Here is a 647-nt window from a genome sequence, read left to right as displayed (position 1 = left end):
GAATGGATTGTGGAACTTAATAAATATTTTTATTTTAATTTAGAAATATAGTTAAAATAAATCATATCAAAAATGTCATATGGATTTTGAAAATCAGACTTAGTCTTGATAGCAATGGGCATTTTCACAACTTGGGAATTCAATATGGAAAACACATGCTTGATGAAAATGGACAGTATAAATACCAATAGGTTTTCAGTGTGGAACTTTTAGTACCCCATGCATAATTAAATTTCCTCAATTAACCTCTATGATTTATCACTTTATAGCCGCTCCACATCATCACCTCAGTCTGAATCCTGTAAGACAATTATCTGTCAGAGAACAATATCTCAGCAGTTCCTCTGCTGTCATATTACATAAGAAGTTAGCATTACTCGGCTAGATTGTGGCCACAGGATTAAGTCAAAATCTTCACCTTCAGAGGATTCTGTGCAACTGTGGCTGAGTAATTTTCTACTCCTTTTTTCTAACAGTCAATTTTTCTTTTTTTCTTTCTTTCTTTTTTAAATTAGTGATAGCAAGAAATCTATGTGTCTCTGCAGACCTTGCCAAAATGTCCCAGGGATTTGGCTTAATTATGACAAGTATTGTTGGCTAAATAAAACCAAAAGCTCACTGTCATCAAGCCATTTCAACTCAAAGTA

Source organism: Echinops telfairi, unplaced genomic scaffold, assembly GCF_000313985.2.
Source record: "Echinops telfairi isolate 266 unplaced genomic scaffold, ASM31398v2 ScPeMD7_60;HRSCAF=208, whole genome shotgun sequence".
NCBI classification, from domain to species: Eukaryota; Metazoa; Chordata; class Mammalia; order Afrosoricida; family Tenrecidae; genus Echinops; species Echinops telfairi.
This window is presented reverse-complemented; position numbering follows the sequence as displayed.